Source organism: Callithrix jacchus, chromosome 8 (assembly GCF_049354715.1).
Source record: "Callithrix jacchus isolate 240 chromosome 8, calJac240_pri, whole genome shotgun sequence".
NCBI lineage: Eukaryota > Metazoa > Chordata > Mammalia > Primates > Cebidae > Callithrix > Callithrix jacchus.
Window position 1 is genome coordinate 38017394 of NC_133509.1, and position 16898 is coordinate 38034291.

Below are 16898 nucleotides of genomic sequence, written 5' to 3' on the forward strand. Positions count from 1 at the left end.
GGCCCACGCCTGTAGTCCCAGCACTTTAGGAGGCCCAAGGCAGGCGGATCACAAGGTCAGGAGTTCAAGACCAGTCTGACCAACATGATGAAACCCCGTCTCTATTAAAAATACAAAAATTAGCCAGGTATGACAGTGTGTGCCTGTAATCCCAGCTACTCAGAAGGCTGAAGCAGGAGAATCGCTTGGGCCCTGGAGATAGGGGTTGTGAGCTGAGATCACACCACTGCACTCCAGCCTGGGTGACAGAGCAAGACTCTGTCTTAGATTAAAAAAAAAAAAAAAAAAAAAAGGATTACTGAAGAAGCTATACTATGGTCGATTCTGACTCAAATCAGAAGTCAGTGAAAAAAAATTGATAAACTATGTAAAAATCAAAAATATCTGCATGGCCAACCCCCCCCCCAAAAAAAAAAGTCAAGGGACAGGTAACAACTTAGGAAAAAAACAAGGAATATCAAGAGGGAAATAACTCCTGCTTAATATAAACAATGATAGATTAAATTTAAAAAGGAAGGTGCAGAAAGTTTATGTAGTGTGCTACCTTTTAATAAAAGGAGAAGATTACTAATCATCAAGCCTAGTGTTAGGTAAACTGAATCTTTTGTCCTGCCTGCTGTTAATAACCCATGGATTCCCTTCTATCCAGCCTCTGGAGTGAGATCACTCTGGGTTTTCTGGGGCCTTTTAGAAAAGTCTACACCTGGCACCCTGTCTCCTATTCCCACCAACAGACTGTCCTGTGCAAGATTGTTACTGTTTTAAAGGCAGGAGCCATTCACATCCTTGTATTCCTCACACTTGCCACAGTCCCCAGAATACTTAATGTTAGTTAGCGGAACTGAACAGAACATATCTAGGGCCCAGCAGACTTAACATCCAAGTGTGTCCCCTCCAGTGTATATTCCATTAGAGTGAGTTTCTCTTATTTCCAATCTGTCTTAAAGTTTCTGATTCCCAGCTATAAATCCTGTAGCTCTCATTTCCTTTTCCCACAATCATAACTACCATCTTTTCTCTATCCCTTCTGGAAATGTTCACTAATCCTAGCTTTTTTGGGAAGCAAGTATTTCCCTGGTGCTCAAAATAAAACTTGGCAAGTTGATTTTTGTTCTTTAAGGATTTTCTCAATACAAATTTAGTGCAAGTTTGACCCTTGGTTCTGGCAGGTTATGATTCAAGGTTTCTCCAGTCTTTTCTCCAGAAACCTGCTGAGTGTGTTGCAGGACAGGTGGAAAAGAGCTTATGCTTTAAACTCAACATAATTGCCTTCAAGTTTGATTCTGTCACTCATCAATTCCATGATATTGAATAAGTCATTAAAGTACTCTTAGCATCATTTTCCTTATCTATAAATTTAGGATAATAGTGCTCATCTCATAATGTTGTGGGGAGTTGGAGATTATGTGAAAATCCCTGGCATAAAGTAACTGCTGTAAATGCATCCTCCTTCTTTTCTACAAAGTAATTTATGAATTGATGAATAAACAAATGAACAGCTTTTCCAGGCAGCAATACTTACCTTATTTGTAGAAGCCTGTATTACAAGTTTTTGAATACAAGGGCAAACTAGGTCTTAGTAGCTTGCCTTGGCCTGTCTCTAGCACTTTAGTTTTTGAACTTTATGCTCTTGAGGTGTATCAGTATGTCCTGATCAAAGTCAGATCTGGGTGTGATAATGATGTAGAGAGCCTATATAGTAAGGGCCGTCTTAGTAGCCTCCTTGAGGCTCTCAGATGGTAAGGCAAAGCCTCTGGCCTTTAGGGGATAACCATCCACCAGGGTACATAAATAACAATTACATATGGTAAAAAATGATATGACGTGAGATGTACAGAGAAAATGGCAATTTAATAAAGACAAATTCCTTTTTTTTTTTTTTTGAGATGAAGTCTCACTCTGTCATGGAGTATAATGGTGTGATATCGGCTCATTGCAACCTCCGCCTCAGCCTCCCAAGTAGCTGGGATTACAGGCCCACCACGCCTGGCTAATTTTTAATTTTTGTATTTTTAGTAGAGACAGGGTTTTGCCATGTTGGCCAGGCTGGTCTTGAACTTTTGACCTCAGGTGATCCACTCGCCTTGGCCTCCCAAAGTGCTGGGATTACAGGCATGAGCCACCACACCCCACCAACAATTTACTTTTTTTTTTTTTTAGACAGAGTCTCTCTCTGTCACCCAGGCTGGAGTGCAGGGGCGCAGATCTCAGCTCACTATAACCTCTCCCTCTCAGGTTCAAGTGATTCTCCTGCCTCAGCTTCCCAAGTAGCTGGGATTACAGGTGCCCACCACCATGCCTGGCTAATTTTTTGCATTTTTAGTAGAGACAGAGTTTCACCATGTTGGCCAGGCTAGTCTCGAACTCCTGACAGGTGATCCACCTGCCTTGGCCTCCCAAAGTGCTGGGATTGTAATATTGGGGTTCAGGGATTCAGGGTGCCCTCAGCTCCCCTGAGAGGACGTTTCTCCAGGTTCTTGGTCTCCTGCCCGCTCAAGAATGAGTAAATGCTCAGTAAATGCCAGACTCAAAAGTGTTTGTAGAAAGTGACTTATTTAGAGAGAGAAGGAGGAGAGAGAAACAGCTAACTCTCCACAAAGATGGAATCCAAGAGAGGAAGGCAGCTTGCACACTGAGTGGAAGGGAATAGAGAGAGATGAAGTTAGGAGGGGAAGACAGGCTTCCACGAGAGTGTGGAAGGGGACTCCAGAGGGAAAATCCAGGACAGAGAAAAACAGCTTCCACAAGAGTGTTCGTGGAAGGGGATCCAAATATGGAGTCCAAAGAGGTGTTGAAGAAGGGGACTTTTAACCTGGGAGGAACCTCCACCTTCTCTAAGACCCCAAGCCAATGAAAGGAGTTCCTTAGAACTTCCACTGGAGTGATTGACTCTTAGTTTCTTCCCACGCCCATGAAATTTAAACATAAACCTTTAAATCTCCTGGCTGGAGAGAGTTGGGACAGGGACATGGTGCTGGGAAATTTTTGCCCTAAAAACTACGCCCCCTTGTAGACCAGGAAAGAGAACACCTTCCCTCAGGATTACAGGCATGAGCCACCATGCCCAATCTATCATATGTTTCTGGGCAAGGTATCATGCTGGACACTTCGGATCCAGAGATTAAAATTACCTTCCACTTTTGTGGGTATTTTTTGTTTTTCGGTCTTTTGGGGGGAAAAGTCTCACCATGTTGCCCATACTGGATTACAGTGGTACGAGATCACAGCTCACTGCAGCCTCAACCTCCCAGGCTAAAGTGATCCTCCTGCTTCAGCCTCCTAAGTAGCTAGGACTACAGGTGTGTGCCTCCACACCCAGCTAATTTTTTAATTTTTTGTAGAAATGGAGTCTCACTGTATTGCCCAAGCTAGTCCCGAACCCGTGGGCTCAAGTGATCCTCCCACTTCCACCTCCCAAGTGCTGGGATTACAGGCATAAGCCACTGTGTCCGGCCTCCTTTGCTTTTTAAATTTTTTATTTCTATTTATTATATTTTTTTGCGATAGAGTTTCACTCTGTCACTCAGGCTAGGGTGCAGTGGCATCATCTTGGTTCACTGCAACTACAACCTCTGCCTCCCGGGTTCAAGCAGTTCTCCTGCCTCAGCCTCCCAAGTAGCTAGGATTACAGGCATGGACCACCATGCCCAACTAATTTTTGTATTTTTAGTAGAGACGAGGTTTCACCATGTTGGCCAGGTTGGTCTGGAACTCCTAACCTCAAATGATCCACCCGCCTTGGCCTCCCAAAGTGCTGGGATTACAGGCGTGAGCCACCTCGCCTGGCCTTATTTATTTATTTATTTATTTATTTATTTATTTATTTAGACAGAGTCTCACCCTGTCGCCCAGGCTGGAGTACAAAGGCATGATCTCAGCTCACTGCAACCTCTGCCTCCCTACAACCTTTGCCTACCAGGTTCAAGCAATTCTCCTGCCTCAGCCTCCCAAGTAGCTGGGATTACAGGCATGTGTCACTACATCCAGCTAATTTTGTATTTTTAGTAGAGATGGGGTTTCACCATGTTGATCAGGCTGGCCTCAAACTCCTGACCTCAAGTGATCCACTCATCTCAGCTTCTCAAAGTGCTGAGATTTCAGGCATGAGCCACTGCACCTGACCTCTTTTGCTTTTTTTTTTTTTAGAGGTGAGGTCTTGACGTGTTGCTTAGGCTGGATTCAAACTCCTGGGTTCAGGTAATTCTTCTGCCTGAACCTTTTGAGTAACTGGGACTATAGCCACGAGCCACCATGCGTGGTGTTTACTCTTTCGAGAAGCTGAGAGTTTAGTAGGGAGACAATTACAGAAAAAATAATTACACGTTATAGTTATATGTTATAATGGTAGGGATTGTTTTTATAATAGTATGTTCAATGGGCTTTGGAAGCAGAGATCAAGAGTGATTAACAGCTTACAAACATTGTAGAGAAGAAATTATGTTTGAGTCTTGAAGGATAAAGAGGAGTTTACCAGATATAGAAGACAGGAAAAGGTATTAGGTAGTCAGCCTTAATCTTGAAAATTTGAAAGAATTTAGATATTCACAAGTATGGGGGGATTTTTAAAGAAGGAACTGCATAATAAAGATATGGAAATTATAATAAAGCATGAAGTGAAGTTGCTCTTACTCTGGCATGAGTAAGTAAAAGAATTCATGAATTGGGTCCAGTTTGTGTTGGGACTAAAGACAATGGGAAAGAAAAAACAATAAAGATCTTCATAATAGGACATGATAAGATCAGAACTTTGAATTGAGAAGATTAAGTTAGTAGTCTTATTCAGGATAGGTTGGATTAGGACACACCAGGAACAAGAAGGGTAATTAAGAGATCATTAAAATAGCTACTAAGAGGTAAAAAGATCATACAGAATATGGCAGGAGGAATGGAAGGGAGGGGCCAATGAAAGAAGTGTTGCAGGTAGGCATGTATTGTTTTTGGCAACCTGAGAATCTGAGAGGATGGTGTACCATTAACCAGTAAGAAACATAACAGATAAAGCTTAGGGTAAGCGAAAAAATTCAGTTTGGACACACTAATTCTGAGAGTCTTCATGAAAGCAGTTTTTGTAGATTGGTAAGACAATTGACAAGATGGGTTAGGTGGTTAAGAAGTGGGAAGCGAGAAAGAAGCAATATGACTACTCTTTTCTGACCTTTGACAATGAGAAAAACAGTTGAGGGTTTTTACTGTAGGATAAATTGGGGAGATTGAGCTTGTTTTAGGTTGAAAGAGAAAATGGAGAAAACTGAAGATGAACGAGGAAAGAATAAGTGATAGAGCAAGGTCATAGTCTCAGAGGTACTGCTGGAGCAGTCACCCTTGGTAAGATATTTCTATGACAAGAACTTTCAGAAATAGGAGGTAAAGAATCTCAGATTCTACTTTAAATGTATCTCACTTTATTTTTTTCTTTCCTGTGTGGAAAATCTCACCCCTTTTTTTTTCTAGTCCCTTGGCAATCAAACCAATTTCTGACTGGCTTGCAACATGGCCTACTTAGTAAGGGACACTTTGCTGAAAAGTAGAGTGGGAATTGTGTAACTGCATTTCCTAGTATTCCTGCTGCAGAGAGCTGCTCGTTAAGCTCCTTCAGATTTGATATCACAATACTCTGTGACTAGCTCTTTAAAAATCACAGTTTAATTTGGATAGATGTTGATTTTTACAACTCTCCTAACTCAGACATTTTTTTTTCTTTTTTGAGATGAAGTCTGGCTATGTTGCCCAGGCTGGAGTGCAATGGTGTGGTCTCAGCTCACAGCAACCTCCACCTCCTGAGATAAAGCAATTCTCCTGCCCCAGCCTCCCAAGTAACTGGGACTGTAGGTGCCCATCAGCACACCAGGCTAATTTTTGTATTTTTAGTAGAGACAGGGTTTCACCATGTTGGTCAGGCTGGTCTTGAATTCCTGATCTCCTGATCCACCTGCCTCGGCCTCCCAAAGTGCTGGGATTACAGGCATGAGCACCGCACTCCTAACTCAGACATTTTCAAAGTCATGAGTAAAACAGTAAAACCTATAGAAGAAAACAACGGAATAGTTTCATGATCTTAGAACAGGCAAATGTTTTTTAAAATAGGACACAAAAAACACCAATCATAAAGGAGGAGAATGGTATAAATTGGGACTATTAAACAATTACAGGCCAGGTGCAGTGGCACTCACGTGAAATCACAGCACTTTGATAGTCTGAGGCAGGAGATTACTTGAGCCCAGGAGTATAAGGACAGCTGAGCAACGTAGCACAGTGCTATCAGAGGCTTCTGCAACCTTAAACTCCTGGTCTCAAAGCTATCCTCCCACTTCAACCTCCCAAGTAGCTGAGACTACAGGCACATGTCACATGCTAACTTTATTTTTAGTAGAGACAGGGTCTCACTACGTTGCTCAGCTGTCCTTATACTCCTGGGCTCAAGTAATCTCCTGCCTCAGACTATCAAAGTGCTGTGATTTCACGTGAGTGCCACTGCACCTGGCCTGTAATTGTTTAATAGTCCCAATTTATACCATTCTCCTCCTTTATGATTGGTGTTTTTTGTGTCCTATTTTAAAAAACATTTGCCTGTTCTAAGATCATGAAACTATTCCGTTGTTTTCTTCTATAGGTTTTACTGTTTTACTCATGACTTTGAAAATGTCTGAGTTAGGAGTGCGGTGCTCATGCCTGTAATCCCAGCACTTTGGGAGGCCGAGGCAGGTGGATCAGGAGATCAGGAATTCAAGACCAGCCTGACCAACATGGTGAAACCCTGTCTCTACTAAAAATACAAAAATTAGCCTGGTGTGCTGATGGGCACCTACAGTCCCAGTTACTTGGGAGGCTGGGGCAGGAGAATTGCTTTATCTCAGGAGGTGGAGGTTGCTGTGAGCTGAGACCACACCATTGCACTCCAGCCTGGGCAACATAGCCAGACTTCATCTCAAAAAAGAAAAAAAAAATGTCTGAGTTAGGAGAGTTGCAATAGAGTTAGACTATCTCAAAAAAAAACCAAATTTTTTTTGAAGCCACAGAGTGAAAGAAGACATTTTAATATATAAATGTTTTGGCTGGGCTTGGTGTGTGTGTGTGTGTGTGTGTGTGTGTGTGTGTGTGTGTGTGTATTTTTTTTTTTTTTAAGTCAGGGTTTCACCATGTTGGTCAGGCTGGTCTTGAACTCCCAACCTCAGGTGATCTGCCTGCCTTGGCCTCCAAAGTGCTTGGATTACAGGCATGAGCTGCCATGCCCAGTCCATGTATTTTTTTTAATAATTTTTTTTTTTTTTGAGACAAAGTTTCGCTCTTGTTACCCAGGCTGGAGTGCAATGGCGCGATCTCGGCTCACCGCAACCTCCGCCTCCTGGGTCCAGGCAATTCTCCTGCCTCAGCCTCCCAAGTAGCTGGGATTACAGGCACGCGCCACCATGCCCAGCTAATTTTTTGTATTTTTAGTAGAAACGGGATTTCACCATGTTGACCAGGATGGTCTGGATCTCTTGACCTTGTGATCCACTCACCTCGGCCTCCCAAAGTGCTGGGATTACAGGCTTGAGCCACCACGCCCGGCCTATTAATTTTTTTTTTTAAGAGATGGGGTTTCACCATGTTGGTCAGGCTGGTCTTGAACTCCTGACCTCAGGTGATCCACATGCCTCGGCCTCCCAAAGTGCTGGGATTACAGGCTTGAGCCACCACACCTGGCCATATATAGTTCTTAAAATAGAGACAGGGTCTCACTGCATTACCTAGATTGGTCTCAAACTCCTGGGCTCAACTGATCTTCCTGCCTCAGCCTCCCCAAGTGCTAGGATTACAGGTGTAAGCCACCACACCCAGCTGATAAATTTAAAATACTCATACCCAGAATATATAATTTTAAATATCAATAAGAAAAAACATCCCTGGCCAATTGCGATGGCTGACGCCTGTAATCCCAGCACTTTGGGAGGCCACGGAAGGCAGATCACTTGAGGTCAGGTGTTCAAGACTACCCCAGTCAACTTGGTGCAACCCTGTATCTGCTAAAAATACAAAAATTAGCTGCATGATTAGTGTGCGTTTGTAGTTCCTGCTACTCGGGAGGCTGAGGCATGAGAATTGCTTGAACCCAGGGGGTGGAGGCTATAGTGAGCCAAGATGTGCCACTGCACTCCATCCTGGGTGACAGAGAAAGACCCTGAAAAGTGTGTGTCTGTAGTTCCAGCTACTTAGGAGGCTGAGGCATGAGAATTGCTTGAACCCAGGGGGTGGAGGCTATAGTGAGCCGAGATGTGCCACTGCACTCCATCCTGGGTGACAGAGCAAGACCCTGGAGAGAGAGAGAGAGAAAGAGAGAGAGAGAGAGAGAGAGAGAGAGAGAGAGAGAGAGAGAGAGAGGGAGGGGAGGGGAGGGGAGGGGAGGGGAGGGGAGGGGAGGGGAGGGGAGGGGAGGGAGAGGAGAGGAGAAGAGAGAGAAAGAAAGGGAGGGAGGGAAGGAACGAAGGAGGGAGGGAGGGAAGGAAGGAAGGAAGGAGGGAGGGAGGGAAGGAAGGAAGGGAGGAACAGCCCTCTGAGCTTTTGAGATTGCAAAGAAAGAATAAAATAAAGACAAAAAAATCATAAAATGGACAAATAACATGAATAGGCATTTCCTAAAAGACTATCCAAAGAACCAATAAATATTTTTTCCACCCAAATTTCTTGAAACCAATAAACATTTTTAAAGCAACTCAGAGATTTTAGTCATCAAAGTAGTGTACATTACAACCACAGTGGAATATCACTAGATACTCATCAAAATGGTTATAATGAAAAGGACAGAAAATACCAAGAGTTGGCAAGGATTTGGATTTGTTTCAATTCCTAACAAATATATACCCTATGACTCAGCAATTCCAGTCTTAAGATATAACCAGCAGAAACAACTGGATTCTATTTAAATATCCTACAGTAAAATGAATGAACAAATTGTGGTATAATCATACAATGTAATACTACTCTACAATAAGAATGAAAGAACCCGGGTAGGACTGCTGTTCTGGAAAAATAAAGAAAGAAAAAAACCCACGGCTACACACAACAATATGGATAAATTATATAACAAAATGATGAAGTCAGAGACAAAATAATTAACATTGTATGATTTCATTTACATAAAGTTCAAATAAGTAAAAATTATCTATTTTGTTAGAAAAGAGGATATTTCTGGTATTCTAGTGGTTAGGAAAAAGAAAAGAGGCTAATGGTTACCCTTGGTGTGTTGGGGAAAGGGTGTACGTTGTAGCAACTGGAAAGGGACAGAAGGGAGACTTCTGGGGTACAGATGTTATCTTTCTTGATCAGATAATAGTTACACAGGTGTGTTCAATTTGTGAAAATCCATTGAAATATACATCTATGACTTGTGCACTTATTCTAGATGCAAATTATACTACAGGATTTTTTTTTTTTTTTTTTTTTGAAACAGAGTCTCACTCTGTCACCAGGCTGGAGTGCAGTGGCGAGATCCTGGCTCACTGCAACCTCCGCCTCCTGGGTTCAAGCAATTCTCCTGCCTCAGCCTCCTGAGTAGCTGTGACTACAGTTGCTCACCACCACGCCCAGCTAATTTTTGCATTTTTAGTAGAGATGGAGTTTCACCATGTTGCCTTGGATGATCTCGATCTCTTGACCACTTTATCTGCCTGCCTCAGCCTCCCAAAGTGCTGGGATTACAGGCGTGAGCCACTGCACCCGGCCTACTACAAGGATATTTTTTGAAGTCGGAGGTGTCAAATCTGTCAGTATTCTCATAATAGATTTGAATCAAAACTGTAAATTGTCATTTTCCTCTGATTTATCTATGTTTTCTTTTTAAAAAATTTTTTATTTATAAAGACATAGTTTTACCATGTTGGTCAGGCTAGTCTCGAACACCTGACCTTGTGATCCACCCGCCTCAGCCTCCCAATTGCTGGGATTACAGGCGTGAGCCACTGCACCTGGCTGCTTTATTATCTATTTATTAAAATTATCCATGCTTCTCTTTAGTTTCTTCCTTTGAAAGCTCTAAGTGCCCAATTGTCTACATCTTGAAATGTTCTAATCATTTTTATACAATAGAAAATACACTAAGTTCTGGGCTTCGTGGACCCTCCAGTTGTTATTGTTATAGAACATAGCTTATCTCCCTTAAAATCCACAACACTAATGAAGTTGCTCAAATAACCAGATGGATAATAATATCCATTTAGTTTGAAGTCTACAACCATAAACAAAGTCTAGCACAACTACAACTATGGATATCCTCAGTTTGGTAGGTAACGCCTTGGTGACTCTTATTGCCACATTCTAGTCTTCTGGTCTCCTTGAAAACATTTGGATGTTTATATCAAGTTCAAAAGGAAATAATGATAATGGAGGAGGATGGATGTCAGGAATTCCTTGGGTTTTGCAGTTTCATTATTCCTAAGGTATTCACCATTCAGGAAAGACAACTATATAAAAATTTCCTTAATACAGTAATCTAAGTGCTAGAGAAAAAAAAATTGTTTTTTTTTTTTATTTTTTTTTTACAGGCAGCCCCTGAAACACAATAGATCTAGAGAGACTCCCTGAACTAAGCTTTAAAAGTAAAACTAAGCTTAATAGTAGAGATTCCTGATTTTAAAAATAATACATTGCTGGTTCAGAGAATGTGCACTTTTGTTTTGTTTGAAACGCAGTCTCACTCTGTCACCCCAAGGCTGGAGTGCAGTGGTAAGATGTCTCCCCTCACTGCATCCTCTGCCTTTTGGGTTCAAGCAATTCTCCTGCCTCAGCCTCCCAAGTAGCTGGGATTACAGGCACCTGCCACCATGCCTGGCTAATTTTTGTAATTTTAGTAGAGATGGGGTTTCACCATGTTGACCAAGCTGGTCTTGAACTCCTAATCTCGTGATCCACCCACCTTGGCGTCCCAATGTGCTGGGATTACAGCACGTTGTAATCTGGCCTTTTTTTTTTGAAACAGAATATTGCTCTGTCGCCCAGGCTGGAGTGCAGTGGTGTGATCTTGGCTCACTGCAACGTCTGCCTCCTGGTTTCAAGCAATTCTCCTGCCTCAGCCTCCCGAGTAGCTGGGACTACAGGCACAAGCCACCATGCCCAGCCTGGTTAATTAATTTCTAAGTAAAAATAAGTGGACTTTGAGATTCCTGGGACTCAGGGTTCCAAAGGACCCCACATTATTTTTTCCTTCTTTAAACTCTATGTATAATATAATTGATATGATTTGGATTTGTGTCCCTGCCCAAATCTCATGTCGAATTGTAATCCCTCCCAATGTTGGAGGAGGGGTCTGGTGAAAGGTGATTGTATCATGGGTGTGGATTTTCCCCCTTGCTCTTCTCATGATATTGAGTGAGTTCTTACAAAATCCAGTTGTTTAGAAGTATGTAGTATTTCCCCTTCTCTCTTTCTATCCTGCTCCAGCCATGTGAAGATGTGCCTACTTCCTCATCACCTTCATGATTGAAAGTTTCCTGAGGCCTCCCCAGCCATGCTATCTGTACAGTCTGCAGAACCTGAGCCAATTAAACCTCTTTTTTTTTCTTTTTTGAGACAGAGTCTCGCTCTGTCACTCAAGATGGAGTGCAGTGCTGCAATCTCGGCTCACTGCAACCTCAACCTCCCAGGTTCAAGTGATTCTTCTGCCTCAGTCTCCCAAGTAGCTGGGATTACAGGCATGTGCCACCACGCCTGGCTAATTTTGTATTTTTAGTAGAGATGAGGTTTCTCCATGTTAGTCAAGCTGGTCTCAAACTCCCAACCTCAGGTGATCCGCCTGCCACAGCCTCTGAGAGTGCTGGGATTACAGGCTTGAGCCAACGCATCCGGCTTTTTTTTCATATTTTTAGAGATGGGGCTTCACCATGTTGGCCAGGCTGGTCTCAAACTCCTGATCTCAAATGATCCACCCACTTCGGCCTCCCAAACTGCTAGGATTTCGGGCGTGAGCCACTGCGAGGGGCCTAAACTTCTTTTCTTTATAAATTGCCCAGTCTCAGGCCAGCGATGGTGGCTCACACCTGTAATCCCAGCACTTTGGGAGGCCGAGGCAGGTGGATCACAAGGTCAGGAGTTCGAGACCTGCCTGACCAACATGGTGAAACCCCGTCTCTACTAAAAATACAAAAATTAGCTAGGCTTGGTGTCACGCACCTGTAATCCCAGCTACTCAGGAGGCTGAGGCAGAAGAATTGCTTGAACCCAGAAGGTGGAGGTTACAGTGACTGGACATTGTGCCACTGTACTCCAGCCTGGGTAACAGAATGGACTCCATTAAAAAAAAAAAAAAGTTATTTTTTTTAGGATATTTAAAATTGTTAAAAACAAAAGGCAAAATACAAATTATAAGAAATAAAAATAAAACTTTAATCAGATTTATTTGAATAAAGTTGAAAATTTTAATGTCTTGAAAATGTAATTAAATCTGTGAAAAATTGAAAAATAAAACTATCCATTATATGTAATGGATCCCAGCACCTTGGAAGGCCAAAGTTATATACATTATTATTATTTTTTTTTTTGAGACAGAGTCTTGCTCTGTCTCCCAGGCTGGAGTGCAGTGGCGTGATCTTGGCTTACTGCAATCTCCCGGGTTCAAACAATTCTCCTGCCTCAGCCTCCCAAGTAGGTGGGACTACAGGCACATGCCACCATGGCCAGCTAGTTTTTTGTATTTTTAGGAGAGACAAGGTTTCACCATGTCAGCCCGGATGGTCTCTATCTCCTGACCTTGTGATCCGCCTGCCTCAGTCTCCCAAAATGCTGGGATTACAGGTGTGAGCCACCGCTCCTGGCCAATATATTTTTTTAAGAGATGGAGTCTTCGGCGGGTGTGAAAGCTCACATCTGTAATTCCAGCACTTTGGGAGGCTGAGGCAGGCAGATCACTTGAGGTCAGGGGTTTAAGACCAGCCTGGCCAGCAGGGAAAAACCCTGTCTGTACTAAAAATAAAAAAATTAGCCAGGCATGGTGGTGCATGCCTGTAATCCCAGCTACTAGGGAGGCTGAGACAGGGAAATCCCCTAGACCTGGGAGGCAGAGGTTGCAGTGAGCCGAGATTGCACCGTTGTACTGCAGTCTGGATGACAGTGGGACTCTGTTTCACAAAACCCCACTACATGGCAATGGTTTTCAAATTGTGGTCTGGGAATCCCAAAAGGCCCCCAATTTCATTTGGGGATTCACGATATCAAAACCATTATCTTAATAATATAGGTTGAGTATCTCTTAATCAAAATGTTTAGGACCAGCTGGGCACCCATGGCTCATGTCTGTAATCTCAGCACTTTGGGAGGCTGAGGCAGGTGGATCACTTGAGATCAGGAGTTCGAGACCAGCGTGGTCAGCATGGTGAAACCCCACTTCTACTAAAAATACAAAAAATTAGCCAGACATGCTGGTGGGCACCTAATCCCAGCTACTTGGGAAGCAGAGGCAGGAGAATTGCTTGAACCTGGAGGCAGAGGTTGGAGTGAGATAAGATTGTGCCATTGAACTCCAGCTTGAGTAACAAGAGCAAAACTCCATCTCAGTAAATAAATAAATGTTTGGGATCAGAAGTGTTTCAGATTTCAAATATTTTTGGATTTTGGAGTATTTGTATTACCAAATGAACATTCCAAATCTGAAAAATATGAAATTCTCCAATGAGTATTTCTTTTTTTAAATTTTAAAAATAATGCAGGCACGTGACTCAGGCCTGTAATCCCAGCACTTTGGGAGGCCGAGGCAGGCAGATCACCTGAGGTCAGGAGTTCGAGACCGGCCTTACCAAAATGGACAAACCACTGTCTCTACTAAAAATACAAAATTAGTGCTCGCTTTGGCAGCACATATACTAAAAGTTGGAATGATACAGAGAAGATGAGCACGGCCCCCACGCAAGGATGACACGCTAATTCGTGAAGCGCTCCATATATAAATAAAATAAAAAGAATTTTAAAAAATACAAAATTAGCCGGGCGTGGTGGCACACACCTGTAATCCCAGTTACTCAAAAGGCTGAAGCAGGGGAATCGCTTGAATCTGGGAGGCAGAGGTTGCGGTAATCCCAGATTGCGCCATTGCACTCCAGCCTGGGCAACAAGAGCGAAACTCCATCTCAAAAAAAAAAAAAGAGAGAGAGAAGCAGTGTGATAAATAATAACTGCCGAACTATCACCTGATGGTCACCTGACCTTCCTGGTGGGATAGGAGGGAAGCTCTCTCCTGCCTGGGTCATGTTTGAGTGACTACGTGTAACAGGACTACAGACACACATCCTGGCCTCCAATTACATTCTGTTATTAAATCCTAGATCATGACTCTCAAGTAAACACAAATTATAACTTTGTAAAATATCTTGATTGTAACAGTATGATTAATGATTTTGCTGAAACGAAAATAAATTTAATGAAGTAAATATGAAGCAATTTTATAATCATATAGGCCTTCATTTTTATACCAATTCAGATTTTAATGGACTATCAACCAAACACTCATACATATATGATGATAATTAAATTCCTTTGGTATTTTGCCAGGTTTCAATTGTATAAATACTGTGGCATAACACTTAGTTTTTTAGGGTTTCTTTTCTTTATAAATTAGGGGGAGTTTTTTGTTTTGTTTTGTTTTGTTTTTTGAGACAGAGTCTTACTGTGTCGCCAGGCGCCGGGGTGGAGTGCAGTGGCACAATCTCGGCTCACTGCAGCCTCCGCCTTCCAAGTTCAAGCAATTCTCCTGCCTCAGCCTCCCAAGTACCTGGGACTACAGGTGTGCACCACCACACCCAGCTAATTTTTGTATTTTTTAGTAGAGACTGGGTTTCACCATGGTCTGGATCTCTTGACCTCCTGATCTGCCCGCCTCGGCCGCCCAAAGTGCTGGGATTACAGGCATGAGCCACGGCACCCGTCCTGTTTTTTCTTTTTTTTTAGATAGAGATGAGGGTTTCACCGTGTTGGCCAGGGTGGTCTTGAACTCCTGACCTTGTGATCCTCCCGCCTCGGCCTCCCAAAGTGCTGAGATTATAGGCCGGAGCCACCGTGCCTGGCGGTTTTTGGTTTTTGTTAGTTTTTAAAACCCCTTCCCGTTTTGGGTGGTGGTGTTTTGTTTTTTGTTTTTGTTTTTGTTTTTGTTTGAGACGGAGTCTTGCTTTGTTGACCAAGCTGGAGCAGAGTGGCTCTATCTCGGCTCACTGCAACATCCACCTTCCGGGTTCAGGGGATTCTCCTGCCTCAGCCTCCCAAGTAGCTGGGATTATAGGCACCAGCCACTACACCCAGCTGATTTTTGTATTTTTTTAGTAGAGACTGGGTTTTTCCATGTTGGCCAGGCTGGTCTCAAACTGCTGACCTCAGGTGATCCACCCGCCTGGACCTCCCAAAGTGCTGAGATTACAGGTGTGAGCCACCGTGTCTGGCTTTAGTTTTGTTTTTTAAAATTTACTATGAAAGTGTATTTATAAATGCAGGAGGATAGAACATATTTTCCTAACAGTTTGTTAGCCTGTCTTATAACTTTTAAATATTTACATATATGGACTGGGTGCAGTGGCTCACACCTATAATCCCAGTACTTTAGGAGGCAGAGGCAGACAGATCACCTGAGGTCAGGAGTTTGAGATCAGCCTGGGCAACATAGTGAAACCCTGTCTTTACTAAAAAATACAAAAAAATTAGCCAGGTATGATGGCACATACCTGTAATCCCAGCTACTTGGGAGGCTGAGGCAGGAGAATCACTTGAACCTGGGAGTCAGAGGTTGCAGTGAGCCAAGATCGGGCCACTGCACTCCAGCCTGGTTGACAGAGTGAGGCTCTGTCTCAAAACAAAAATAAACAAAAAATTTTACATGTATGACTTAAAAAAACCCCAAAACTAATAAATAGGTATTTACATATGTGGCATATAGACCTTCATTTGTCCTGGTGTTCTGGGCCCCAAAAATATTAAGGGTAAGTCTTCTTTAATTCACTCCAATCTTGAGGCCAAACACTGAACTTGTGGCTACCACAGGCCCAATCCTGCTGTGTGGATGGAGTGCCTGACAAGCGAGGGAGAGAGGGAAATAAACTTTTGGGCACCTCAAGCAAATGTTACCTTGTAGTGAGGCTTTCTCCCCTTGGTCACTGCCCTGCACCCTGTATTATTTGGAGTCTAGAAGGTCCAAGTTATGAACAAGATTACGCCCAGCTAAATTACATTTAAAAAAAGGTCTAGCTCTCAATTTGAGGACATTTAGGTAGAACAGGATACTTCTTCCTGTCCCTGTGGTGGCTGTTGAACCTACCAGGGCCTGTAGTCATAATCATTAGTCTCTCCTGCCCAGTCCCATCCACATGGAACACACAGGCTGCCAGAATCAATTCATGCCCCTTCTCTCCACCAGCAAGCACTTTCCCTTGGGAGGAATGAGAGCCATTGTTAGTTTACTTTCCCTTGGGAAAAAGACTCTCCCCTCCCTTCCTTTTTTTTTTTTTTTTTTTGGTCTAAGACGGGGTTTCACCGTGTTGGTCAGGCTGGTCTTCAACTCCCGACCTCAGGTGATCTGCCCACCTTGGCCTCCAAAGTGCTTGGATTACAGGTGTGAGCCATCACACCCGGCTCCCCTTGCTTCTTACTATGTTCCGGGATAACAAGAGTGTCATTAAAGTCTGACTTCTGGCCAGCGGCCATGCTTATGCCTATAATCCTAGCACTTTGGGAAGCCAAGGCAGGAGGATCACTTGAGGCCAGGAACAGACCAGCCTGGGCAACATGGTGCAACCCCATTTCTATTTCTAAAAATTTTTTTAAAGGGCCAGCCATGGGGGCTCTCACCTGTAATCACTTTGAGAGAATGAGGTGAGCGGATCACTTGAGGTCAGGACTTCAAGACCAGCCTGGCCAACATGGTGCAACCCTGTCACTGATAAAAATACAAAAAT

At 43.1% G+C, this 16898-nt stretch overlaps 1 non-coding gene across 1 annotated transcript; it reads left to right on the forward strand.

The window, feature by feature from the left end:
* The first annotated feature begins 13802 nt into the window (after positions 1–13802).
* On the forward strand, positions 13803–13910 carry LOC118145268 (U6 spliceosomal RNA). The gene has a single exon (XR_004730395.1). It is a non-coding gene; the product is annotated as a U6 spliceosomal RNA (small nuclear RNA).
* Positions 13911–16898: the final 2988 nt, after the last annotated feature.